Raw genomic sequence first — 26,845 nt, 5'->3', positions numbered from 1 at the left:
CTTAACGGTTGCAGCTTAGAGGAATCTCGGTGTCCAACGGTACATTCCGCGGTTCAGTTTGTTCATTTCTGCATTAAGCTCATTAGGAGCAGCACACTGGCTCCGTATCTTAGCATGGCTCCATTAGCGCCAACAATGGGGGCGATTAGCTGCTACGGCCCTTATCTGCCCCTTGCTGAGTTATCGCGACGTTACGTTCCTTTGTCGACCGGTGTTGGGTCGACGTTGGACGCGGCTCAGGCGCGGTTTCACGTTTTTGCTTTGTGACCTGAAGGATCAGCAATAACAGCCTCACCGTATCTGTGGAAGAGGCCTGTATGTAGAACACGCTGATCACCGTGCAGGAGTCCACACGCGGCTGTGGTCGGAATGAAGGACTGTCTGTATACTGAAATAATCAAGCTGCCGAAATAAATAATTAAAGGATAACATGATACAAAGGAGCATTACACCCACGGAGGCTGAACGCTGTAAGGAGGACTATGCAAATGTGCAGCCTTTGTTGATTCTAATAGTTTTGTCTGTGTTTATTCGTATCACGTGAGCCTCTATAGTAGATGTCGAGTCCTTGTCTGTTTATAGTATATTTATAGCTTGCATTGCTTCCACATTCTGAATGTTCGAGCTGTCTGGCAGCTACTGTTTGTAGAAAAGCTGAGTTCGGCTTCTCCTCCTGCCTCTGGTGGGAGGCATCCCAAGTGTTGGTCTCCCGGGGCGAACCCAGTGGGCCTCAGGTGCTTCCAACAACCATCAGAGATCTGGAGCGCGTCCTTAAAAATGCATTGACCTCGGCACCTCCCGCCGCATCCGGTTCAGGGAACATATTCAAACAAATCTGTTCTGTAACTGTAAAAGGGGGGGGGGTTGAAATTGATGATATTGGTTGAAATGCAGATGCATCACACGAGTCCTACGCCGTCGCCGGATCTGATTTCTCATCTCGCCCGAGCACGGTTATAAAATCCACTCAGGTTCCTGTGATCTTATAATGTATTAACCTTGATTCGTCGAGCTGTCAGTCTTAGAAATGCCTTCGAACTGTGGCAGCTGTGGTGGAGGAGGGTGTGGAAAGGCATAACAAATCCATCGGGCACAGCAACACGGCCCCGCGTGAGCAGCGGCAGCAGCGTGATCTGAAGTAGAGGGTGCCTGCGTGAACCTGCCGTCTCCACGCGCAGACATTACCCAATAAAATAAATAAATGATAAGTTATTAGATTTACACACTATCCTGTAACGCTCAACATATTCAGTTACGTCTCAGCGACTCTGGCCCCCGTGTAGAAGCAGAGAGCAGCGTGACTCGCTCCCTCTGTGGGGAATAACACAGTATGTGCTGCAACAAGCCTTAAGGACACACACACACACACACACACACACACACACACACACACACACACACACACACACACACACACACACGCACACACTCCACTTAAACACTTGCCCATGTGCATGTACACGGCAAACTTTGAAATTGCCTTTCTATAAATAGCCACGCAGTAATACTTACAGTAGCCTCAACCAGAGCAAACGCTGGCTACAGTAAATAACACATTTGGGGGCAGAATGGGTTTCCTGATAGCTTCCTATTCGTCCACTCATTCAATATTAAAGCGGCGTGGCCTGCCTTCTAGAGCGCCGCTAATAACAACCTAATGGCTCTGGAGAAAAATGGAACGTGGCCCGTCGTAGATTCAACATTTAAAGTCGCTTGCTAAATATTTGAGCTCAGGTTTAGACGTGTGGACACCAGTTTATCATCTCTCCCCAGCGTTAGAAGTGGCTCATTTTTTATTGTATTAAATAAAACCTACTAATATTTTTTGGGAAATGATTCGACTGCCTGACATTTATATAGTGATCGTTTCATTTCAATAAGCACACTTAGTTTTGCACAAAGGTCATTTTTAAGATGATAATGAGTCTGAGTATGAGTATAAAATACTTTGCAACTACTTCCTTGATCCTGTGATTTTTCCGTTTTTTTACCATCTCATGATTCTTGTGAGTATTTTAATATATTCCATTAAATCCTTCCTCTAAGTGACGGACCTCTGTTGTTTCGCCGAGTCGGAGCTACGCACTTAACCTTTGGCGCGTCGGAGGAAACGCTGCCATCGACACTTCATTTGAGCGGCGCATTCGTAATCTATGGCTGGAGACATTTCTGTGCTCGGTGAACAGATTGGACCCTGAGGTACCGAGGCAGGAAAGCTATTAAGTGGCACAAACACTGGGGCTGTTTTGTTTTGCCTTGGGAATGATTTATTTAATGTCTGATCTTCACGTCTTAGTCTTTTTTTCTTCTTCTTCTTCTTCTTCTTCTTCTTCGCTTCCAGCGCCGCTCTGAACAGTGATGAATAATAACCCGAACGGCGATCTCTGACCACGACTGGCCTCGCACCCGTGCACGCGACAAAGACGTTAATGTACCAACGCGTCTGCTCCGCTCTCCAGGATTGTTCATCAGGGACGTCTCGCGGAGCACGGGGATGACTTTTTTCCGCGGCCAATGTCAGATGCCTTGAGTGACACGGGCAGTAATTTATCATTATGTGCAATAAGTGGGGTAGAATGAAAAGGATGACAAGTATAACAGGGGCCTTTGCTTGGTCCTACTCCACTGGCTCTGGTGCTTTCAGCACATTCTCTTTAGGGCAGAGAGGCCATTATGTGCAGGCTTCTAGGATTACAGTACCTCCCAGTCCCAGATACTCTTCAGGAAATCACTGTACACTTTGACTATGGAGACGCATCCAGTCATGGACACAAGCACGTGCAGTAGTAGCATGTAGATCGGATTCACAGTAGAATAAGACGACCTCTGGAGATGTTGAAATGACTCTGCAAATGTCCCTCGCCCCGTTATGAGCACCTCTCAGGGACGACTCCATTAAACGCACAGTTAAGCCAAATCTCGCATTTATACGATTCTGTGTAATCATTAGACCTGCTTCCATGTTTTAACCCCAGAACAAACGCGCTCCTGTCTTATAGTTGAAGTCGGTGGATTCCATCTAGACCTCAGTGTTTATAGGACCAAAGGTATAAACTTCCATAAAGATGAATTTACGGGCTCAGAGGAGACTTAGAGGCGCGTGAGATGCGAGAGCTCGAATTTGCTGCATCCCCTGGAGAGGCCCCCCCTGGAGGCTGCCATGTTGTTTACGGAGGCTGTCAAACATGACAGAGTGCTATAAAGTTTATTATTAGACGGGTCGAGATGTAAAACCTACAAGTGGAGACGTTTAGTAACACAGCAGCTGATGCGTGTGACGTGACAAACGGCCCGACCGATCCCAGGCAGTTTCCCAGAGAACAGAGTTTCAGGCTCCTGAGGTTATCACAGATCCCTGACTCGACCCAACATGAGGGAGAGAGAGAGACGTTAGCTCCATTATTTAACGCGAGCGCTGGGACCCTCTACGCGCCCCGTTCGTTCACACATCCAACACCCTCAAACGCAGAGAATCAATTTGGGGGCCGTGATTCCCGCGACTGGTCATTAATCCGCTCATGAATATGGAGCCGCTCGGGCCTCATTGGCTCTTTTTACAGTAACGCGAGTAGCAAAGCCTCGGAAAATCTCCCCCGACCGCCGCGAGCCTGGCTTTCCAGGTGAGAGCACTTTATTCTCCCCCGCTCCCCTCTGCAGCGAAGCCCACTCAATAAATCACAGCGCCGCCCCACCTTTACTCTGCAGCCGCCAAGACACCGGCGGCGGCGGCGGCAACGGCGGCGAGGACAAATTGTCATGACTCAGCAAACTCGCGACTCCGAGGGGTTCGTTTTCTACTTCATGAATTGTAAAGCGCAACCTGTGTGTGTGGAAAACAGCAGAGGGGGAGGAGCGCGTGGACACTCGAGTGATGCTGAGTGACAGGTCCCGTAATTGTCTCCTTCACATGAATTAAATAATTAAAAAGGGGAAAATGAACAGACATCATCTATAATACAGGGAGTAGAAAGTAACTTGAGCTACGGGCATGTAGTGCTATTGTTGTCTGAGAGACCTGCTCAAAACACCTGGTGTAAAATTCCACGGTTCCATTTACAGCTTACTGTACAAACAAGGAGGAACTCTTAACAGGAGCCTGTGAAAGTATAAATGTCCAGAAAGGGGTCAATAATAACCATTAAAACAGAGGAACATGAACGATTTATAGACCTCTGCTATCATTTCCCTCAATCAGCACTTGCGCAGGTTGACAGGTGTCGGCACCGACGGCATCATTCACTGTCTCGGTTCTGATTGGCTCTGCCAGAGTTTAGTCATCACAGGCTCCGGGCACTTTATCATGGGTTATAGCCACAAAGGCTGAAGCCAGGTAGTTAATTCACGTCGTTGGACTATCATTGTCAATATGATGAATTCCATATCAAGCGCAGAAGCTTTATAACACCTTAACAAGTGATTCTGCTGAACGTCAGGCTCATTCCAGACGGGACGGGACGACACTGAAATGCTTTACAGACATTTATAACGGTTGGAAAAATCTTGGAAACGTACAATAATACTTTAGAAGAGTGATGATAATGTATGTGTACATTAATACAGTCCTCGCTTAAAATACCTACAGCATGTGAGTCACCGAAGGATTGAAGTGTATTAAATCCCAAGCAGCAGCTCATTGCTCATTGCGCAGGATTATTCACACAGTTATTCAAGCAGAATTTATAAGACGGCTAAACTTTATCCGCAAGTGCTCATTATTGCACTTTTAGCTCATTCGTGTTCTTCCGCTAGCCCCTGAATTCCTCCATCTGTTTACGCTCGGAGTTCTCAGCATCCAAATGTGACGGATGACGGCCGGATCTTTTCGTTCTCATCGCTTGATCGTGAATTAGCGCCATAAAGTAGTTGAGAGTCGGAATAACTCTGATACAAACTCCTCTTGTTCATATAGAGAAATGGGCATGACACAGTTCATTATCATTAAATTGACAGAATTTTGACGAAGATGAGGTAATTTTCTACTTTTTAAATTGCACGTTTTAGCCTTCACCACCTACTGTATCTCACATTCATGAGGACCAAACTAGATGCTATTCAGCCAATCACTTAAAACTGCACCAGATCCACAAATACAACAATTTAGTCTTGAATCCTATAGCAGTGTGCTTCACACGTTTGCAGGTATTCAAGCAATGACTCCTACATTACCTGCATTATGTTTTTCCACCTTCACTTTACACGCTGAGGTTAATTTCTCATTAAATATGCTGTAGCACAGATGCAGACCCAGTTTTCCCCCCATCTCTTCCTGATGTTTTTTCCCTCAAGAGGACTTCCTATCTAATAGGACCTGAGTGGTGAGTGGGATTCTTTGGGGCATTCGTGTACTGTACGTTGACCTTGGACAACCTAGCAAATAACGTTGGAAGTCTTGGTTTGTGGTTCTCACAGCACAGATGTGTGTATCATGTCAGGAAGCCGCGCAGGGCAGCGCAAACTGCCATCTTTAAAACTAATTAGGGAAGCTGCTGATTTGGTTATCTATCCCGCACTGAAGGTGAGCTTTTATGTTCCTGAGCATTTAGATTCGTCTTATTCCGTATCTTCCCCTCGCACGCGCCCGGCGCCGCCGGCTGCTTCGGTGCAGCGGGGGGGTTTTGCCAGCATCCGGCTGCATCGGGGGACGAGATGACTGCGGCAGATAGCCGGGCTGGAGTCTCAGCGGGAAACACCATGCGCTCGCTTTGCTGCTTGTTTGAGTCCTTAATTAAACAGCGGCGGCATCGCCTTGGATCGCACGCGTGCGCGCAGAAGCCCGACTTGTGTCCTTTCTGGACGCACTCAGCTCCGGCTCCGTGATTTAGACACGAACGGCCTCGCGCCGTCTGTTCGCGCCGCTGGTTCCGCAACCTGTCCAGCCCATATAGATTTCCTCCCGGCGTGTCTGATGAGGCGGCAGCCGTCCGTCAACACTGGCATTTGTTGCACAGAGGCATAAGTGTGTGGAGACAGCTGTTGTTCTTCTCCATGGTCACAGTGCTGATCGGTTCACTTATTAAATAGTAGTTAAACTCTAAACCCCACTCCCTCAGGTTCAGCTCTGGGCTCTTCTTAGAGGCCAAATCCACTCATCGCGTGGCCCAAACTGATCCAAAAGCATTTTTCCTCCAGAAAAGTGAGCCTAAATTATGTATAAGCAGCCTTTTTACCAGAACATGGTTCCCGCTTCGCTGTAAGACGTGCACGTTCTCCGTCTGAGCCGCCATCATGTGATATAAACGCAGCTTAATACAATTAGTCCGACATAATCAAGCGGTCACAGGGATTTTATAGCCTAATCGAATAGGAAAACTCCCAGACGTTATCCGCGGGACAGTAGTTTAATTTCATTTCCGTTTGGACTTTAATTGACGCCGTGCGGTCCGTCGCCTGCCTCCCGTCCCATGTCAGCTCGCCGTGTCGGACTTGACCCGCAGGACTGTGTGTGCCTCTGCCAGCCGCCGCCTGATTGGTGCTTTCTCCCACATCTGCTGCTGCTGCTGGCCGCGTTCCTGGGCTTTGGTTCCCTCTGTCCACCTCCAGAACCTTCCTCAGCCTGTTGCCAGCTTGTACCGTTGCTGCACTACAGTATGTGCTGAATCCTCATCTCCAGTTATGTGATCCAGTATTTAAATATTTTCAATCTTTCATATTGTACATATTTCTTAGTTTTTTGGTTCATTTGTCTTTGGCAGCTCTGACTTCCTGTTAACAGTTCATCAACAGCTGCATAACGTGTTTCTGGGCCTACTTTACCAACGAACACGCTCTTTATTACAAAATTCATTCCCTCAGTTTATAAAAACAGATTACTGTCCGATGCTTTCTTTATTCAGATCCATGGTGCAATATAACTACAGTAAATACAGCAGCAGTGATGTCATACACTCTATACTGTACTGTACCAACGCTGCTTTTTCATTACCTTTTTGGCTGGAGATCAAATCTTTAAGTGTCCCTGCCCTGATCATTGCCTCGCTGCAGAGCTGGAGAGCTAAAGCGGTGGTCGCTCTGTCAAAGACTCTATCCACAGACGAGCAAAATCGAACCGCATTAATTGAAAGGACGAACCTCGTCGGGGCGGCGCGCGCACTGCTGAAAATGGAATTCATCACATGGAACGTTGGACAAAAACCGGAGAACTTAAAAGCATGTAGTAACAGATATTATACTAAAATAAAAAATGTCTTCAATTCCAAATCTGTGTCCCATCTGTGGAGGCCGCGCTGTAACAGCTGCCTCCTGGATGAGGTTAACGGCCCTGAAAGCAGCACCGCTGTACGTGAGCCTCTGGCGGCTGAACGAACGCTGCATATTAGCGAGGTATGATAATAAATGAAACGTTCTCCCGAACACCCCATTAGCGCAGCTTATCTTTTTTCAGCCTCCGACAGGCAGCAGCCGCCGCACAAAAGCCCACGAGCGTCTGCCTGAGAATCCAGCTCGTCCCATACAAATCTGGTGCCGCGCATGCCCGCGCTACAGAAAACACCTGAAGAGCTGTTTGTTGATGCCCTGTGTGTGTGATTGCTGCTGGTGGCGCCTGCTCAGGTTCTCACGGAGGTTCTTTCAGTTCTCCACCTTCGCCGAGGTGATTGGAAAGATTGGACTGCACTCACTCGCTTTCCAACAACAAGCCGACGTCCACTATCTTCACGCACGATTCACACTGTTGTTCGCGCTTTTGTATCACCTGAGACCCAGAATAGCTCTTGCGCTTTAACACGGATGTTGAGAGTGGAGCGGTCAGAGTGGACTTTTCGGGCCGCCGTGCCTGTAAACGTGAGAACGGTTCCAAGTGCACGTGTAGGAGGAATTTAAAAGGTATTTGTCTCCGCTCCTGGGAAATCCAAATGCCTTCACTTGGGCTCCATTATTTATGAAAGCGGAGCGTCGGGGCCTAAGTGTGATCTGCAGCACATCGCCCATGCCTCTTTGCCATGTGTCATTCTACCTGGCTGCACCTCGGCCACCCTGAAAGCCTCCGCGCTGGAACAGCCCTAACATAGTATGTGGAGGTCTAATGAGACTCCACTGCGCTGTACTTTACGCGGTGGCTGCTGAGACGTTCCTCAGGTGAACGATTCTCCTTTCAAGCCGCGTGACGATTAATAAAGCAGTGGAGCCGTGATGTGACGAACATTACACTCCTTCCTTGCTTGAGGGTTGTAAAGTACCCGCTGCTCAGTTTGCAGAGAGATCCTGCAAAACAGCAACAGTCGGTCTTTTAAAACATTAAGTCCAGTGAAATCCTCACGGGCGTCTTATTGGATTGTTTACAAAGGAAAGGTTATGGCTTTAATTTAAAGAACCAACGTTGAGGGAGGGAGTCTTTCCTCTAAGCACCGAGCAGAGACCACTGCTCACGTGTTCGTGGAACTACATTTTAATGCATGTGCAGTATTCACACAGGCTTTTTAAACCAGTCAGCATAAAGCGTTCTGTGCTCCCTGATACAAAGCTACAGCGGCCTCCGAGTAACAGAATTCACTTTATACTCACTTAAAGACAAACACTCGCTGGTGGAACTGAAGCATGCAAGGAGCTATTTTTGCGGCCGGTGACTCATCTGCCGCACATCAGGTGAAGCAGGTGACACCGAAACGAGCGATCGGATGCTCTGAGACGTCCTGAACGAGGCTTTGCCGGTCTGCGGACGCGGCCGCCTCGTCGCCTGGTGCCGCGTGGGCGGGAGAGACCCCCCGCTGGACCGCGAACGCCCACGTGTGGAACGAGGCCGCTCACTCAGCGGCGGCGCGGACACGTTCCCGCGTGGCTCGCTCTCCGTTCTGGGGTCGGACCGAGTCGCGGGCCGTCCCATCCGACCCGTTAACGCGAAGGTTAAACAGCCGGAGCTGCACCGGCCCAACTTCAGACATAATTACGTGCTCTGCCAGTATCGTGCCTGGAGGCGCGGTAATTGCACTTTGCTACACAAACTTCAGAACCGTTGGCGCTCGCGGGAAACGGGTCCCACGGGGCGGCGCCGCTTCGACCCGACTGGTTCAACATATGCAAATTTCCCCTGAGCAGGGATTTGGTGCCAAAACTGAAGCATCTATTAAAAAAAGCTGTGCTCTAAACGCGATCGTAGACCTAGTGCTTTTAAGTACTGTAACTCCCGTCGCCATGGCAACCCTCATCAGTCAGTTGCACTTAATGAATCCTTTAAAACAATGGATGCAGCAGGACACGCACCTCCACATGACTCCAGTCACTTTGTCCCATTCCATTCACCTTAAAATTCACCAACTAATGACTTCCTGAGCTCCATCCTCTCCACAACCACATCACTGCTGACGCTCCAATCAATCCGTCGGCCTCACGCTCCATCCTTCCCTCACTCTTGAAGGAGACTCTTGAACTGTACTAACTGTATCATTTGTCCCCCAACCTGGAGAGGATTTTCTCATTTGAAGGGTTGCTGTTGTTTAGTGCAGGCTGTGACAAATGCCACTATCTGACATTCAATTGATTTGTTGTAAATATCGTTTTCTAAAAATCTATATTTTGCCAGTTCCCTCTGGTTGACATTTCCAAGCTATTAATGTTCAACTAATGCAATTAATGCCAATTAAACCCAGATCCATTCTCCTTTGCTGACTCACACAAAGAAAGACATTTACTTTATGTACTCAAGTTCTACACTTGTCTAGTGGGCGAACTATAGTTTCAATGCAGCATTTAATTTTTAATCCATTAAAATAAATACTGAATATAAAGCCTGTCATCATTGACTTATATTTGCCGCCACGGCCCAATAAACATGGCTGATTCATATTCTGGCAGGAGCCCCGGTGCCACGCGGTGCAGCGTTCACGTATGCAGGTGCCAGCGCCGTCTCACCTACAGCATCGTATTGCATTGTTCCGGCTGAGTCACAAATTGCAGAAACACCATTTTCCTCCGCGCTCGCTTAAAAGCGGAGCCTTCCCGGCAAGCCTGGCGGAAGACAAAACATCCCCCGAGCAGGCGGCAAACCCAGAGGAATATTGTCCAACAAACAGAGCTTCAAGAAGCGGAGCGAGTTTTTTTTTTTCACACCGGCGCCGGCGCGAAGGAAAGGAGCCGACTGTCAGTTGGACGAGCCCAACAGCTGATCTGTAGGAAGATGTTGGTCTTCTCCAACAGAACTGAGCAACGCTTATGTCTGCTTTCCCCCATTATGTGGAGCCGTCGAGCTGCCAGGATGATGCACGTCCATCACTGTAACGGGGAGAGAGAGAGAGAGGACGGGCCCGCGTCTGTCAGGAAGTGGGAGAAAAGGCGCTTCGGTGCGACAGTCGGCTGCTTTCCGCCCCGTGGCCCGTCCAGCCCGGAGCTGCGGCGGAGCCGAATAAGCATGAGGGACAAGCGTGTTATCTGTATGTAGGTCGTGGCGTAGCGTGTCCTGTGGAACCTCGGGGTGGGACGCCTGCTTAATGTACCATACGGAGCGGGGGATTCTTCGCGTGGCGCAGGAGGACTCGCTGCAGGACTGGGCTAGTCTGTCATCACGGATAACTGTCGCCGTGCAGGATTCACAATACGAGCGGCGGCATTTACTAAAACAGCTCCACGCGCCGCTTTTGACTTGACCCTGGAGCAAAGCGCTTGTCTTAACATGGTATGTTATGTTCGTAGCAGGAGTCGCAGGCCCGAATTCAAAAAAAGGTGTAAGACAGACAATAGACAGGAGACAGGAAACCTCGGGACTATTAAAGCTTCCTGCTGTCAGCGAGAGCCGGTGCTGGAGCTCTCGGTGCTGGAGGTCTCTATAGAGAGGCAGGGGCGCTGCGGTGTTGCGGGGCTGAGGCTCGACAGCCTGCAGGCGGCAGCGGGAGAGGCCTCCGAGGGCCGAACTACATCTCGGACAGCACCCGCTGAGCTCAAGCTGCTGCAGGTTCGGGTGAAAGTTCTGCGTGTACTGTAAAGAAATCCCAAACTGTTCGGGATCATGAAGACACAATACAGAGACGGAGTCTTTGTCGAGGATTTTCTCTCTTATCCTCTACACAAGGCTGGAAGACAGAGTAAAGGGGATTTAACACGGGATTCCAGTGTTGCATGTTATTCTAACGAACACTGGAGAAATCAATTTTTATTACTCTGGGCCAAAATCGTCCTCTGTAAGAAAATATGCTCATTAACTCGGCGGCTATGAGCTAGATTAGCATATTGATATTGCACTCTGATGATAGTATGATAGTTGGTTTAGCACGAGACTGGAAACACACAGTGTGTCGAGCTCCGTGCAGTTAAAGCCCAAAACATCTGTCAGCATCACTAAAGCTCAATGTTCAACCTGCTGTGTTGAGTTGGTGCAGTGCACCTGAAGAGTCTTCAGTTTCTGTTTATGTGGGGGGGGGGGTCAGGTCGCGGCCAGAGGCCAGATGGGCAAGTCGGATGCAGATTTGTGATGAGCTCACCTCCCAGAATTCCGAGCTATTTTATAAAAGCAGAAACACACAAGCCCTGGACTGTCTCAGTGTTTTCTGTTGAACTATAACATCCTCTGTGTTGACTCATACGCTGGCACTCGGCGTGAGCTTGGACACATTAGATCTGCGATAGCACTAAGGAAATGGTGTCAACCTTGAGGTGGGATATGCCCAAGGCTGTGTTGACTATCAGCTGATAACAATAGCTGCCGAGTTTTTTTTTTTTTTGCTACTAGTATCACTTGATCCTCGCTCCGACGCGCAGAGCATCTTCTGAACGTGACACTGGTGCATCAGAGGGGAATGAAAGGAGCAAAGGTGTAAAGAATCATATGTCTTTGAATTATCTCGTGACATAAACGTGTCCATTCGGAGGTGCAGAGCCGTTGCCAAAGGTGTCGATTGCGTTGCACCTGCACCAGCAGCTCAACGCAAACAGGTCACGTAAGCTCGGTCACCGTGGGGGGTCGTGGCCGCCGTGAAGTCAGTGGGATTACCTGGGGGATTAGGAACTCTAAGTACTACAACAAAACGGCCGGAGAGGGACACACTTACGCCCTGACGTGGTTGAGGCCAGTTGAACGGCACCGGCAGTTTGGACCTGATTGCCTCCTTCACCTGCCGCTGCCCCCCCCGCATCAAAATACGACTTGAAATCATCTCGCTCGCGATGAAAATCTCACGAAAGCAACCCAGAAATCCACTTAGTCCAGCATATTGAGAAAGCTTCACACCATTTAGGGTGTAATCAGCCCTCAGCTGATTAGATTCCAGACCCCCGTCCATGAGACTGTCATCAGCTTAACATTTGGCTTGAAGCTGTGCAAATTATGGGAGGTGCTGCTTGAAGGACCGGCTCCTCGCTCCCCTAATGAAACCTTTTCGTGAGCGTTTAGGGAACGGCACAAAGTCACAGGGGGATTAGAAAAGTCCAATCAGAATCTATAAAGATGAAAAACCCCTCTCCTGTAGCCGGAGGACCGATACTTACAGTTACCGTGGTGTCATGTTGATGCACGGCCCCTCCTTGGGTTATAAATAGGAAGCAGAGTTGGGTGACTCATAAATAGTTTGTTTGAACTATTACATTAAGAGTTGTGACTCTGCTCCGGTCGTGAGAAATAAGAAATTGATCTCTGGGAATAAAATATCTTTATCACCACGTTTTCCAGCTTTCATCCAAACCCTTCAGCCGCCGCCCACCCCCATCCTCATGTATATTAGTAAAACATACTACAGATTGAATGAGATGTCAGGCAAATATCTTCCTGATCGTGTTAATAGTGGAGAATTTAGCAGCCTAAAGACCTCTCAAACAGGGCTAATGTTTTAAAGCTGCTGTCTGATCTCTGGCGGTCCCACGCAGGCGTATCTGCTCTGAATATCTGAGGCTCCACAGCGCGTGCTAATTGGAGACCAACTCTGAAGCCCGCAGCTGCTTTCGGCTTCTTTCAGAAGCCGGCACTGCCACGGGTTCCGCTAAGGCGATGCCGACGCTCAGCCGCTTCCATCAGGTTCAGTGTGTTATTTTAATTTCATTTCACCAGAGCAGGAAGAAATATGGGCAGATGTGGACACTGGACACTGGACACTTTTGACCTCTTTTCCCCGGCTGTCGTTCATTTATTGCAAACTAGCAAATATTATAACAGAGAAATTATATATGTTAAGCCAAACCACAATATTTATATGATTGAGTGGTTGTTTTTGAGTGATTAGACTATGACATAGAGTCTGCAGTGCCTCTTTATACTTTGCATACACACAGACAACTGTTTCATGATGAGCAGTTCGTGCACCCTGTCTCGTGGAAATGGCCTATTTAAACTCATAAATTTCCAATTCCACAAACTAAATGAGCAGAATGTTATTTCTTTCTGCTCGGCGAAGAGTCGAAACGGGACGTTCTCTGTGAAATTCACCGTCGGCGGGGTGTGGCGAGCGAGATGATGTCGAATAAGAGCAGACACGTAGTTTAGCGAGAGGCGTTCGGGAGCGGGGAGGAAAAACGAGGGCTGAAACAAAGGTGAGAGAGGGGGAGAAGGGGGGGCGATGAGGTGTGTGTGTGTGTGTGTGTGTGTGTGTGTGTGTGTGTAGCTGAAGGATAATATGGCCACCGTGGCAGGACACACATCTCGCATCGCGCTCAACAGGTGGGTCAACAAGGGGCATCTCAAACAGGCAGGCGGGAGCTTATCTTAATTCTGAAGGAGAGAAAATCCAAGATCCCATCCACACTGACTCGCTGTAATCGATGCTGACAGGTAATTCACAGGAGGGCTTACAGCTTGCCGGAGTGGCTGAGTGCGTGTGTGTGCGGCCTCGGCGGCTGCCGCACCGCGCTCGATTCTTACACATGTCCACATAGGTTATCAATGCAGGACTCGAATGCGAATGGATGCCGGGTGACTGTGTTCTAGTAGCAACAATCCCACAATGCTTTAGGGATGAAGTGTTGCCATGGACACCGTGCTCCGTGTGTGTTTTTATTTATTTTAAAGGCTTTAGTTTTGTAAATGACGCTGAGCTAGCTGCTAGCTTAGCCTCCAAGGCCTCGGCCTCCTGCTCCTCCACAGGTCTGTGCCTTTCAGCACTCTGAGTCAATAAAAACAGTGTAAAGAGGTGAGTGATCCTCCCATTTGCCCATTTAAAGCTAATGCGGGGTTCTGGGGTAAAATCAGAGGCTGCAGGATCTACAGGCTAAGCCAGAGGATAAAAGTGCGTTTGGACAAGAAAGGGAAGTGTGATGGCTCATGGCTGTGTATCCAGAGGCCTAGCGAGCGCTGGTCCCTCAAAGCCGCCGCCATCATCGCCCCACGTCTGCACAAGGGCTTGTTGAGCACTTCCACAACAGCTTGTTTTCTAATACTTGACTCGTCACTGAAACCAGCCCTGCAAAGGCTGCAAAGGAAAGTAAACTGTGTGTAGACACAATGATATTTTTGTGAATGTGAGATGTAAATCCAGATAAACCTTCCGCTTCTCCTTTGCAAACAGCGGCAGTCGTGTGCACGCAGTGAAAAGCAGCAGATGCAAAATTAAAAGCTCCGTCTTGACACAGAGTAATTACTGTACAGGATGCCGCGTGATTACTAGAAACACTGGAGGCCACTGATGCTGTGTGCACGACTAGACCCAAATCCTTGCACACGCGCCAACGATGTAATACAAACGATGCTACTTGTATGAAAGAGAATGAGTCATGACAAGTGAGGGAGGCCTCATAGGGGTTGCATGCTACAGTATGTCATCCCCAGGAAGCCCAGTGTGGTCAGGGCTTCCAGTGGTTTACGACGCACATAAATGCAAATGAAGCATGGCTACAGTGGAGGCAGACACCGTCCTTTTATGCGAATAAACGCCGGGCAGAAACGGAGCCGTCGTCGTTCTGTTATGAAAGATGCTCCATTCTAATTTGAGCGCGAGATAAAAGGAGGCAACTGAGGGGAAAACACAGACACTGAGCTAATAAAATCATACAGATGTTGCCAGCAGCTTTTATTTAAGCAAATGAATATTCTACTAATAAAGTAAAGGTTGTTTATGCATGTAATCAGATGAAATTAGCTCAATATCGTATTAATCTCATGAGCTGAGTTGCTTTCGCCGGTAGTAGCTGCTACACAATGATCAAACCAGTTCTATCAAGTTAGCCTCTATAATAGACGTTATGTGCGTACATACTGTAACAGGAAAAAGCCCAGTATATATCATATAAACACATACGCTAGGTCTAGTTACAGGAGGCATCTTCAAAGGCTCCCTTCACAGGACACTTTTATGCAAAGGAGTGAACAGAACTTTTATTCTGCATCTATTGTACAGGTCCTTTTTAAACGTCTGGCCCCAGTGACCTCCCAGATCACCCACAGCTCCCAGTTCCGTCCCATCAGCCTGTACTGGCCATGCACTCGCACCCAAACACTTTGAGAGCTCTGACGCGCTCGCCGCCCAGACTTTGGGCGGCTAATTCATTTTCACCAGCATCCGGTGCTCGATGTCATCACCGTGAACACGGTCCACATAAAACATTTATGTAACATGGCACATTTTTCTCTCAGGTTTGACACGCGAGCCATAATTACTGTGGAAAAGAACAAGTGTGATTTGAACTGCTGCACATTATATTCCGCAACATGAACCTATTTGACATGTACAAACTGCAACTCTCTGGTCTATTGATTCTGTAATTCATATCATTTGCTCTTTGACTAATCTTTTGTCTGTGCTGTAGTTGTCTCCAAGACTCTTTATTTACCCAAATACCGACAATCCTCGAACAGTAAGAGTAATGAAAAGCGAAGGACCCGCTATTTTTCATTTAAAGTACGGGGACGCTGGCATGTGGCACTCGGCGTAAGCAGTTAGCTGTGCAAATCAGATTAGACAGAAAAGGATCCAGTCAGTCAAGCCCGGACCTCCTAATAAAGCGAAGCAGAGCTCGAAATTCATCACTGTGGGCACTTTTCCCCACGGACATATCCACTTCCTCTGATGTGGATTTGTACGCTGGTCAGAATGGATTATACTTTTTAATCAGGCTCATATCTTAGAAGACTATCAGGGAAAATTAATTGAAATTTCAACCTCTTTTATTCTGTGATTAATGTAATTATAATAAACCTAATTTCGAGTTCCATTCTGTATTACAGCGTTGTCTCACACACATTTCTGTGTTTTTTTTCCTTTCTTTTCCCTTTATGGAAATGAATGATAGCATTACGTTAGTAATGAATGATTAATGCATAATATTATTGATTGAAAGACCACTGAGCGCCTCGTGAGTGAGTGCCGCTACAGCTCAAAATCCCGCGGCAACATCAGGGGGATTGAACGAATGATTTCGCTCCTTTGATCATTTGCAGGATAAAACGCGAGCGTCCCTGGAGGCGCAACAGGAAGTGGCCCAGGGACGGAGCGCGAGGCGGCCGGGACTGACGTCTGAGGGGGCGCACCTGCAGGGCTAATAAGCGCCGGGGCCCTTGAGGGAGGCCCCTGTCCTCACATGGATCACACGGCGTGGGCGGTGGCAGGCCTCGCCGCTCGGTCGGAACACTGAGGCGGACCCTGAAGAGCCCGAGTGCGGTTCGTCTCGAGTAAAATCTGCGGCTCCGTACGACATCCTGCTGTAAAACTATTAGTAGAAGCCCAGCGGTCTACAGAGCAGATATCTTTTACTGATATTCCCTTTAAACACTTTTCATTTCCCCCCCCGGGGCCGAGCTGAGCTCCACTGCTGCATCCTAATGGACAGCGTGTCTGCTCTTAGAAATGTTTCCTCTTTCTCAAACTCGACTGTTCGGCGGTGAAGAGTCCTCTGGAGGAAGGACGCCGACCCGGGTATTCATCGCTGCCAGGTCATCAGGTGCTTCCCTTTCTGAATCAAGTCACTGACAAGTGGTTAAAATATAAAAAAAAGCTCGTCCTTGATTTTTTTTTTTTTATGTGAACTGCTACAAATCTGAATTGGAGTATTTGCACAGTACATTATTTTATTATATTATTTGATGTCAGCCCGCAGCCTTTTTTTCCCGCGTTAGTTTCTCCCAGAGAACTTGAAACACTGTCGTGGAAAACCATGAATCTACAGTGCAAGCGTCCACGAGTGCACACTTCAGTTCCAACCAGTGACCATTTCTCAACCCCTCGATGCAGCACCAGCAGCGTTTCGATGAGAGACCCCGAGAAGACCTGTTTTCTAATCACTGCCTCCAGTGCGTCGTTGAATTTAAAGCAGCCACATCTGTCCGTGGACATATTCGGCGCCTGTACAGCATTTTGCCCCAAGTGCTCGCGCTGAGTCCGAACCTCGACTGGTTCTGACGGCCTCAGCGCCGTTCTCCATTTCCCTGCTTTTAACACCTCTCGGTGCATCTCGCCCTCAGTGCTGGTCCGTGAGCCACAATGGCAGGAAAAACGCCTCTGAACGCGCAGCGGCGTGCGGTGCAATGCCTCGAATATTCAGCGTCGAGGCACAAAGTGGAAGCCGCGTCCTCCTTTTTGGCGGCGCCGCGCATGTGTGTGCCACGGGATCCATGAACGCTGCGTCTTAGCGCCGATGTGTGAAAGCAGCTTTACAGTACGGCCGCTTCTGGGAGAGGACGGAGTCTGCCCTCGCATACAAAAACACTCCTTGTCCCCGTGGCTTCCATTGTGGAGGCTTTAACAGCGGGTGTCCGGGAAGCACAATACACTTCCTGTTTTATACAGACGAGAGTCTGCATAAAAAGGCCCTAATCTCACACGGCTCATTTTATACAGAATGCATTTAGAGAATCATAAGAGAACCTAATTGTACATTTTCCTCATTGTGCCACGGCTCCTTGAAGAATCCCTAGTGCTGGTCTTAAGTGGAGAACAGGCTTTACACATAATCTCCATATTTATTTGAGGAACGACACCTCACAGGCCTGACAATCTGGCTCCTCGGATCCCGACGCTCCAGCCGCGGGCGATCGCCGGGCTCAGCTGATTCGGCCGCTCGTCTAATGAGCAACGTCGGGGCGCGAGCGGGGAAGACAACAGGTGGAGGAGGGAGATTGATGCGCTGCAGCCGGGGACGGAGCGCGCTGCCAGCCACCTGTCCGCCCGGATAATAATCATTAGAAAAGCAAAAAAAAAAAAAAAAGGTGTTTACGCTGCCGAGGACGTTCGCCTGTGGTTTCATCAGCGCTGGGAGAAAGAAGTTCTATTCGTGCGAGATGTTATTCATCTGGCTGTTGTTCTGCAACATGTGCTCTCCGTGTGGCAGGTATCCAGGTAAATATTGATATCTTTCTGATTAGCTGCCAAGAAAGGTCCTGCATCCGTTCTGAATCACGATCTGTGGTATTTGGTAACGCCGCGCTCAAAACTTGGCACATTGCAACCCTGGCTTCATTGCTCTGAGCAAATAAAATGTATATTTATAATTTTCTTCCTCCAGATGAGTCTATCTTTGCAAGTCTACTGTATCTTTTCTGCTCTGCACTCAAACCGTCTTATTCCCCATGTAAATGCTCCGTTTAAGTCATCGCAAAGATACAAACAAGTGACTCAGTGGGATTTTCTGAGAGCCCTAATTAATTTATCATCACTGTATAGTTGGTTCCGGGTCCCCGATGCAAGTCCGCGTGCAAAGCAGCCACACCGAGGCATTTCCAGACCTCATTAGACGGCGTGGAAATCCAGCTCTCTGAATAATTAGCATGGTATTAAAGCTTGTGATAGTGTCGGCGAGCAGTAAGTCAAGTATGCGGCGGCGCTCTCCAACATGAGTGTTATGGTACACCGTGGCCCGCTAATGGTGTGAACGCTGGCACCTTTTCCTAAGTAGACGCTAGCATGTTTGCTCCAAGTTTGGAGGCAGTTGCCATGGCGACGGTGTCCCGTCTTCGCTTCCACGCTGACAATCTGCAGCAATAGCCAGCATCGCTGATTAAAAAGGAACTTAGCGCCGTGGAGGCCCGCGAGGAGCCGCTACGCGGGCCGTTGTTGCGCTCCTTAACCGTGACGGGACATGTGCTTAGGTAAGCAGGGATCTCTGGCGGGCTGAAACTTCAAAGTCGTACACCATCCTGACAGAAGTGCTTAGAGGCTTTTAAGTGGGGGGGTGCAGGGATGCATTAGAGGGATGCTGGCAGCTCGCGCATGGTGTAAGTCAATAGCTCTCGCAAGATGTTTTGCTTAATTATTTTACTACAACGCTGACCTTCCCTCCAGCACCACAAACGAGGTCAGCCACAGGCTACAATGACTGGACATATGGCTGCTGCAATTATTGATGAGTCAGTCACCCTATTATTTACACAGCTTGTTTTTCAAGCTGCCATATTGTCCTTCTTTGCGTCTTGACTGACTCCACTTGCTGTGATATTGCAAGGCATCGGTCCTGCACTTGAAGCACAGTCAAACCGCATTGCTTTACAACCCCCCCCCCGTCTGAGCGAAAGAACCTTTAAGCACCTTGAAAATGAAAGAGCGAGGGCTTTGTTTTGGTCTCTCAACGTCTTCGCGCGGCCGAGACGCAGAACTTGGGTCGTTAAACAGATGCTGGCGTTGTTGTGAGATAAAGGCCGTCTGCTGCAACAGCTGCACACTGAGTCAAGAGCCTGTTACTGCGGGAAGCGGGGAATCATTCACAATAACGTGGTCCGACCCTTTATTGTGAATGAACATTAAATCTACATGTCAGCGCGATGCAATAAACAATATAGTGTATGCGCTGTAGACGCGGTAACGGCTCCACGGCTCGCTAGGATTTACATCGGGGGTCTGACAAAGTCAGCAGCTTCACATGCTCAGAGGCTTTCAGCACCTCACTGTGGCAATGCTGCTGTTTCAGTCAGCTGGGTGTTTGTAGGAGTTCATCCATGTCATCCATCAAACCTTTGCATGATGTGATGATGTGAAGGGATGAGTCCTGGATTGATCGTCTCATTGCTTCGCGTTGGGCGTATTTAAAGGCATGTTTTTAGTGTCTGGGGGCAGCTGGGCGCACAATAATGCGCTTACACAATCAATGCTGGGTTAAAAAGTAGAGATATTATCCAACAGCACTGATTCAGCTGATTTAGAGCAGCAGAGGTCCATGTATTTGTTTTTGATCAGTAAAAGTACACGCCTGGCATAAAGGCTGTTTAGAGAAAAACCTGCACTCGGTTCCCTTTGGAAAAATCACCGCAGACTGTTTCCAGTTGTTTGATCACATCATGAAACGTTTCATTTTTCTTTGAGCATAAACGACACCGGATTAAAGGTGGGCCAGAGGTGGGCCAGGGGCAGGAGGAGGAGGAGGTCCGGCTCATTTGTGGGACTTATCACACAGTTAATCCATCGTGTCAGGAAGCAGCTACGTTCAAAGAGTCCAGCAGATAAACAATGACCAAATCAGATGTCCTCTCTCTCCACTGCGCAGCCCCGTCGCTGCGGGCTCTTTATTTGCATTTTAATAAAAAAGTGGCTTTAAGTTGTTTATAGTCATTGGAGGTAGCGTTCAGCTTAACACTGAATGGCTGTGAGCCTCCTGTGGCCTCCTCCTTTAAAGCTCCGGCTCGTTGTGTTTTTCCCGATCAAAGGTTCTCTAACCCGTCCTGCATCAGATGTTACCTTGCAGCTGCTATCGAACAAAAGTCCTGCAGTTTGAAGTTTTAAATTTCAATTAAGCAGCACAAATGAATGAAATATTTCCTGTTTAAAAGCCCAGTTTTTCGAAGTAAGCGAAGGGGTTAACGCATCATTAGAGTCGCACTGGGACTGTGTACAGCACCAGATTTATAGAGTTACTTAACATTCATAGAGAGGACAGCCATGCTGTATTGATTATGATAATTGACTTTTGGCACCCACTGACCTCCAACCGTTTTCCTCGCCGCCTGATGAAAAGCATTTGTAGCGTGTGGGAGCGGCTTTATTCACAGAGCATCTGTCATCTTCAAAGGTCGTTAGTTTAAATCTCATAATTGGTAGGAAACCATAAACGGGCTAATCACGCCGCGTTGCCAATCAGGAATCTAATCAGCTGCGTCTACTACCACTATTTGTAACTGAGCAGAAATCTAATTACCAAAACAATACATTTATGTCTCACAGGGAAAAACAAAACATTGACTCTGCTGTGTAAAATGGCTTTAATTTAATGAACTGGCAGCCTGCAATCTGAAAAATATTTCTCTTTTTGGTGAACTTTGAACGTCTCGGACTTTACAGACTTTACTCTCTGGGTTTTGTATTACCCCAAGGAACCAATTAATGTGATTGGTGTCCTGCCTTTTCAGCGAGAGAGAGCGAGAGGGAGTTTATTCATGTGGGTTTCAAGCACCCGAAAGCTTCTTTGTGTGATTTGGAACAGACGGTGCGAGGACTTCCTTGAAGTAGCTGTCAGTCACTAAAATGACAGAAAACGGATCGAGTACTACGCTGTCATATTTATAATTCTTAAGATGTATTTCAAGCTATATAATCAGCGCCGCTGCCCCGGCCTGTTGCTGCAGCTCAGAGAAGTCACGTGACCAGTCGCCAGATTATGATTAATCATTTCCCACAGGATGCGTCGTCATATTGTTTTTACGCTGCTGGTCTGTGATTTATGAGGAGTAGTTACAGCCTGGAAACATTCTCACATTCAACATTTTCTATTTCTTTGTTGGGGGAAAAAAGTTGAACAGGCTGAAAAGGTACTTCACTATCGCCAGTGTTGGAGATTATTATAAAACATGCCATTTGCTTAGCAGCGTACACGGAATAAGGCATATTTTATACATCAGCTCATGAAGTCAAATCGATGTGTGTGTTTGCGCGGCGTATTGATTTGTGGAGTTTAAAGCACACACAAATGTGTCGCACGCTGGCAACACAACCCCACATTAGCAGCGGCAGCGTGTCGCATCCCTACGAGCTCTCACTCTGTTTGTTTTACTGTGACTTGAAGCCAAATCCGCTCCCGCGGTCGGGCTCCGACCCGGCGTTAACGGGGCCCGCGTGCGCCGGATGTTCATCAAGCAGAGCGGGTGCCTGCAGACACGCCGCCGCGCCGGCGTCTAATTGCTTCGCCGAGAAGATGAGACGGAGCGGATGCTGGATGTGCCTCACTCTGCCATTCGGCGGGGCTTGTTTACTGAAGGGTCTGGCCTATCGTACGGCAGCCAGCAGGTGGCTGGGGAAACTACGCGCTGACGCCCCTGGCTGGATTAATTCCTGTACACTCCCACATTTATCATGTCTGATTCACACCCTTGAGTAAATCCCTACATGTCCAAGTTCATCCCCACAATCTGTCGGCGGCACAACAGCTCACCGCAGATTCCCTCTCGGAGGCTCAGGTTTGGGGGGGGGCGCGCGTGAAAACGGCCGTGAGTGGCAATCATCCGATTTTCTACCCACTTGTCGTCAACATTTAATAATAAAGGAGATGAAAGTGCCCTGAGATAATGGTTACACCTGCAGAGTTTTTCCTTCCTGTAATGCTCCTGGAATCTGGAGGCCCATCGCTGCCACTTTCAATGGAGTCCCCTGAGTAAACGCAAATGCATTCTTTCCTGAGATGAGCCCAGGCCACAGCGCTGTGAATACAACGCGCAGTTAATGGCTCATGAGCTGCTGATTCAAGGTGATGTGCGCTAATGTTTCTCGCGTGCCTTCTAGGAGATATCATCTACAGTGGGTGCTTTTAGTTTTGCAGGGGCTGAATGAAATGTGCCACGGGCAGCTGCGCTCGGTTTGGGGCTTTTCTTTGGCCTTATCTGCTAGTTACAGCCTTTAATCGTTATTGGAAATCCTCAACCAATTGCCTTCCTTCCCTGAATGTTAAGTTACTGTCAGGAGCGCTTCCTTTTTCATGCCCGTTGTCCTGAGGCGCAACTGTAGTGCCGGCATTGAGCGCAAGGCCGTGTCCTTCACAATAAAACGCCCTCACAAGTCTGGCCACTGCAGGAGATGAAATGAAAGTAAATTAGGACCAAAGCTAAATGTGTTTCCATGCAGCGGTTGCGATAAAGTATGATCATTACCACAGTGTGTATGTTCAAAGATGAGGAAAGATGGTTGATCATCACATCATCAAAAAAAAATCTCTGTTTTATGATTTATAAGTATTGTGGAATTTGAAAAACTCTAATAAATCACTGAAAAGTAACTTCCACCCTTGGTTTTTCACAGTAAAACCCACGATACATGTTGCCAGTGGAATGCTTTTAATTTGAAACGATTGGCAGTAACTTAATTCAACTTGGATCGTGAAACAGTTACCACAAAGAACATTTAGAACCACAATTCTGGATCGCATCCCCAGTTTTAGACTAGTTTGATCCAGCAGAGTAGAACCTACAGACGAGCAGCTACAGATGTTCAGCTTCTGTAGGTGAAGCTTATACAGATGTTTTGCCAGAAATCCCCCTTCCCTGTCGTTTCCCCCTGTGACTCATTCCGTGACCTTCCCGTTCTCCACCGCTGAGGAGAGAAGCCCGTTCTCCCGGTTACGGAGCAGCCGAGCGCCACCTGGGACGCGCGGCGCCCGGGGCGGCGCAGGACGCCGCCGTCTGAACGCGGCGCCGGCGCGGAGCCGCGGAAGTGCGACGCGTCACGCTGTTCCGCCATATGTTCCTGCCGCAAATCCTGACTGGGCCCTTTTTAATTACACACGGTTAACTGTACAATCGGAGCATCGAACCGCTCGAACACGCAGTCGGTCAGGCCTCAGTAATGATGTGAAAACAAAACACCGACTCCCTCGCGCTCAAAATGAATAACGAGCCGCGGAATGAGCAACAAAGGATGGATTAAAAGCGGATCTGTGTCCTTTTTGGGCCGCTGGTCTGTAATAGGAAGCAATGGGGAAGCTGGAGATGGAGGAACCACAAACAGCAGGTCCAATTCTCGCAGTGCACCTTCACAAACTTCCCTACGTCCCCATGAGATATCTGTCTCTCTCCAATGGCAATTCATCGAACAGGGCGGCCTCATCTTCTCCAGTCCTCACCACCATGAGAAGCTGTAATTCATGTAATTCATTCTCTGTGTCTTCAGCGCTCACTCGCTCTCTCTCTTTCTCCCTCTCTCTCTCTCTCTCTCCTCCACAAAGAACCAGGCTACAGCAACTTGCATACAAAACAGCTGACTCAATCATCCAGCTGCATAATCAAGATAAGGGAGATGGGGATGTGGGGGGGGGGGTGAAGGCTAACGCGAGAAGCAGCTTCAGCAACAACAGCAAAACCAAGATTTTCTCTTCTCCGTGCTGTAACTTTATCCGGTAAAAGTTGGACGATTCTGATTCGGGCCGATAGCGAGGGCCGATCTTCAGCTTGAAGTGACACATGCAGTTCTGGGGGTGCGGAGCGGGAGGACATGCAGCAGGACCACGGTGTGGAGTGGAGCCACAGCATCGCTGTGTGGGCCTGTGACCGCAGGTGGAGGTTATATTAAAGCTGGCACTGTTTCAGTGTTTTTCAATAGGTTTTCGACTACAGAACCAGCATCACCACCTCCTCCTCCTCCGACAGAGGATTTGGGCAGACTTCACTTCCCTCAGCTTGCTCCACATCTTTAAAATTGGGCTCGTACCAATAAAGAAAATCCATACGAAGCCTTGCGCAATTCCCATAAATCAGTTCTAGCCTTCGCCATATAGGATGCGTTTGCCAGACAGATGGCACAAATGCAGCACAATCCTCAGCTAATCTGAGTGAGACTGCACACGGCGGCTGTACGGTTAAGTACAAGACAGTGTAGCACAGTAACTCCTTCAGGTCATGCAATGTGCAAATCATTCACCAGTTTAACAACTGGATCATTGTGTTGCATTTATAAATCTGCCGTCCTGTTGCAGGACTAAAGGCTGAGTCAATGTATGGACTAGCAGGAGATATGAATATACAGTATTTATCAATTAAAATTGGATAGGTAGCCTTCACATTAGCATAATATCAACTACGAATTGCAAGTACGCCGCATAAAAAGCAGCTGTGATCATTTAGGCTCAGAGATAAACTCCATTAAAAGTATTTGCAAAATACGCGAAAGAAAAGTGTCATGTCCCGTTCACGGTCCAGCTCATCCTGCGGCGAGATCACAGAAAACCAGCACAGAGCGGCACAAGTGTGCGCAAGTTGCGCGCCGCCTCTCGTCGGGTCTCCGCGCTCCTGCACTTTGTTGTTTACAGCGCATCCCCTCAGTAAAAAAAAAAAAAGGCACCGTTAAGCCCAAAGACGCAGCGTTATCCGGCCGTGGCGCGTTCAAAGTCCGCCACGTTAAAGCGCAAAATCCAGCAACGCCGTAGCGGCTTACCTGCGTGACGACAGCGGAGCGGCAGCCTCTTCCCGACGCAAAGCCGGCAGCTTAATATGTGCCGCCGCCAACACGGAGCATATTCAAGAGTCTGGGCAGGATTGCGTTGGGTAGCGCAAAACAAAAATAAAAAAATAAAAGAATCCCAGCTGTCTGTTGTCGGTCTGGAGATGCACAGAGCAGCGGCTCACTGCGTCAAGGGACGGTCTCAAAGATCCATTTAGCTGTGAGTGATTTAATTCGGGGCTGAGCTCCTCTCATCGCTCGCCTTTACGCGCACAGACCCGCTCGGCTTTTTCTATTACGCCGAGAGCTGACACCGGCGTTTAAGAGCGCACTCAAACAAGGCGGGCACTGTAGGTAAGATGTCAGCGCCGCTATCGCCGCGGAGAGCGCGCGAGACGGGAAGAAGCGCGAGGGGGGGACGCGCGCGCCGAGCGCATGTTGATCCTGGCGGAGGCAAAGTTTAAATCTCATAACAAGATTGTTGCCGCCGCGCGGCTATAAATGGTGGCGAGCGAGCGCGCGCCGCGGACGCCGGGGAGGCAGCGGCAACTGAGCCTGAAACGCAAAGGCGTCGGTGTGTTGTAAAAAGCCTACATTTCTACTTAATGAAGACAGTCGGGCTACAAAAAAAAAAAAAAAAAAAAGAGGAGCTGCTACGTCACGCGGGCTTTCAGGCTCGAGGAGCCTATCTGCGAACAAACTTTTTTTCCCCGACTGTGGGCTGCACTATCGCGCTGGAAATGCTTTTGAATTGCTGGATTTCACAGTTTGGTTGGCGGTATGTTTAATTTGGCTTTGCATGAAAGAAGATCTCTTTTTTATTGCACAAAGGTCCATTGGTCCCACCGCCAGGGGGCCCCTTAATAAGCTAAATGCCTTTAATACAATTTGACACGTTGTGCTACTCTGTCTTCAAAATTCCTTTCTTGGAACTGCATATATATATATATATATATATATATATATATATATATATATATATATATATATATATATATATATATATATATATATATATATATATATATATATATATATATATATATATATATATATATGCAGCATTCCCTTTGACAGCACCAGAGTAATATTGATGCTGTCTTTATTTTTTCTAAATTCTAAATTCTTATGCCCACTAGTTTATTGCTTTGAATGAATGAGTCATGACAGCAAACAGGCAGGAATAAGACTTTATGGTTTATTATTTATTATTTATAGCAGTTTCCACTGAACACATCTCGTCTGTACCTCAAGGGTTAAACCCAAAGCAGCCTCCGTGCAAATGCAGTCGCAGATTTAATTTATAGAGAGTGCAGCCTGATGTCCTCTGTAATGACGTAGTCTGGGGGATGACCCGAGCGAGTGGGGAAGCGGCAGCCAGGCTGCGGATGCTCGTCTCTGAGAGGGAGCGCGTGGCCGTGCGAGGACTTGGCACCGACGCTGCCGCGTCGCGTCTCATTGCAGCAGCCGCGTCGGAGCCGGTGGGACGTGGATGCAGACGGCTCGGATCACGGAGTCACATCGTCGCAGCCGCAGCACCGGGAGTGACAGACGCACTGGATCGCGCTCCCTAATATCTCCGTGACCCCCCCGGGGCAAGTCTGATATGTGACCCCATACCGTCACACTGCAGCCGAGTCAAACTCGGGCTTCACTTATTG

At 48.4% G+C, this 26,845-nt stretch overlaps 1 protein-coding gene across 1 annotated transcript in view; it reads right to left on the bottom strand.

Moving 5' to 3' along the window:
- elfn1a (extracellular leucine-rich repeat and fibronectin type III domain containing 1a) overlaps positions 1-26,069 on the bottom strand; it is a 45,195-nt gene extending 19,126 nt beyond the window's left edge. The window contains exon 1 of the mRNA XM_029159056.3: positions 25,179-26,069. The gene's annotated coding sequence lies outside the window, so the exon portion shown is untranslated. The remainder of the gene's footprint in view (positions 1-25,178) is intronic.
- Positions 26,070-26,845: the final 776 nt, after the last annotated feature.

Source organism: Betta splendens, chromosome 8 (genome assembly GCF_900634795.4).
Source record: "Betta splendens chromosome 8, fBetSpl5.4, whole genome shotgun sequence".
Classification (NCBI taxonomy): Eukaryota; Metazoa; Chordata; class Actinopteri; order Anabantiformes; family Osphronemidae; genus Betta; species Betta splendens.
The sequence above is the reverse complement of the archived record's forward strand: the minus strand, read 5'-3'. Positions and strand labels throughout refer to the sequence as shown.